Consider the following 2216-nt stretch of genomic DNA (forward strand, 5'->3'; position numbering starts at 1 on the left):
ACTCCTGCTTTTTTTTGCTCTCCGTTTGCTTGGTAAATCTACCTCCATCCCTTTATTTTGAGCCTTTGTGTATCCTTGCATATGAGATGGGTAGGAAACTCTTTCAATACACTTATTGAAGGAGTTATCTCTGCTGGGGAGGAAAAAGATGGGGCAGTAACTAAAGGGGGAGGAAAGGGGTGAAAGGTATTGGAAAGGCTTGACCACAGATCATTTCTCTTGGGTAAGAGCCACTAGAGAGGGGAAAGTTAAAAATGCACTGGCAAAACTGAATTATTCTTTTAAGCAGAATTTATTAATCTGATTTTAGTCATAGAGACTCTAGAAAATTGAGTGCTTTTGAAATTGGGTGCATGGGATGGATAGATAATGAGTTAAGGATATTAGCAAGGCAATGGTTGACATGATGGATCAGGGAATACAAGGCACATAGAGATGGAAACAAGGGGCTGACAGAAATAAAGGGGCACCAGATCGTGGATGAGGAAGCGGGGCAGAGGCTTTACTACGTGAGCTCTTGGTTTCAGATTCTGTATAGGGGATCAGCAGATGGTGCAAGGGGCTGTGAGGAAATGACCTTTAGGTGTCCTTGCAAACTGGAATGGTCAGGCTCTGCATTATGATTTTTGTCTAGGCTGAGCCTGCATTTGGTAAAATTCAGCAGTTAGTGTGTACTCCTGACTGGTGTTTTGTTTTTAGTCAGTGCCCTTTCACATCATCCTTGTCTTCTGTTTCTTTAATGAATGGCTGTCAAGTCTGCAATTTTGGTCTCTTCCATTCTACATTTGTTCAGCTGAGGTTTCAAAGCTAAGTTCAGTTTTCCCAGTTCCATGCTATCTTGTTATCTTATCTACTATGGTGGCTATTTATTGCTTTAAGGATTCTTGTTTCATTGTAGTGAAATCCTTTTGGGTTACTGTCCTATTATTTATTATATTAATTGTATTTCTAAGCTTTTGTTCAATTGGAAATATACTAAATATATCTATATGTCACTGTAAAAATAATTGATAAAAATATAGATCAGGAATGATTAAAAACTGTGCTGCTAAACAAGAAGCATTGTCAATGTATTAATACATTCATGTTGCATGGGAAACAAATATTTCTGGAACATTTATGTGCACTGAGCATGGTGCCAGCTTTAGGAATGTCTTCATTAATTCATTCAATAATATTTGTTGAGCATGCTTTATTCACCAGGCTCTGCACTGGAAGATGATGATACAATGGTAAGTAAAAGACACAGTTAAAGATTACTGATAGAAACAGACAAGTGTTAGAAGTATATGTAGCATATTCTTTGTAGCTTACTGAATGCATCACATCCTTTAATTCCAATCCAAGTCCTGGGAAATAAGTTATTTTGTCTGTTTTATAGGTAAGTAAACTGAGACTCACAGAAACAAAATTTCTCAGAATAGGCCTCACAGCTGGTCAGGAGTAGAGTTGATCTGTAGGGACCTGATATGAACAGTAATGCCATTGCAATCTACTATGGCGGTCATTCAAAAAATGGTGTTGATGTATTGGTTAATACATATGAATTACCTCTTTGCTATTATTAATTCACATTTTATTCATCTTTTCCACAAAGGCGTCAAGGGTGGAGCCCTTGTGGAAAAGGTGGTGTCCAAATGCCTTACTGGAGTCATTGGTCCAGCATTGATCCATTGATGATGATCTTCAGTTCAGTAAACTTAAAATGAGGATAGAGTTAATTTGGCAAAAATTATTCATGTTGAGCATATTTGAGACCCCTGTTCCCTTTTTCGCTTTCTGACATACTTATAATACTGTTTAGATTTTTTGTCATATGAACTTTAAAGGAGACCAAATTTTTATGCATATCTCACTTTCACAGTTTATCAAAATGTGTTAGTAATCTCAGGTTTTTTAGAAGAAATGAATTTTGATGAGATTTGAAGGGATAGCCTCATGTTTCACTTAGTGAAATTTATTCAACATCTACTATGTGCCCTGAATGAAAATTAATTTAGCACCTCTTGTGTAGCCTAAAAAAAGACACTATTTTTTTTTTTTTTTTGAGATGGAGTCCCACTTTGTTGCCCAGGCTTGAGTGCAGTGGCACAATCTCAGCTCACTGCAACCTCCAACTCCCAGGTTCCAGTGATTCTCTTGCCTCAGCCTCCCAAGAAGCTGGGATTACAGGTGCCCACCACTACTCCTGGCTGTTTTTTTTTTGTTTTTTTTTT

The sequence above is a fragment of the Cebus imitator genome, unplaced genomic scaffold, assembly GCF_001604975.1.
Source record: "Cebus imitator isolate Cc_AM_T3 unplaced genomic scaffold, Cebus_imitator-1.0 Scaffold634, whole genome shotgun sequence".
Lineage (NCBI taxonomy): Eukaryota > Metazoa > Chordata > Mammalia > Primates > Cebidae > Cebus > Cebus imitator.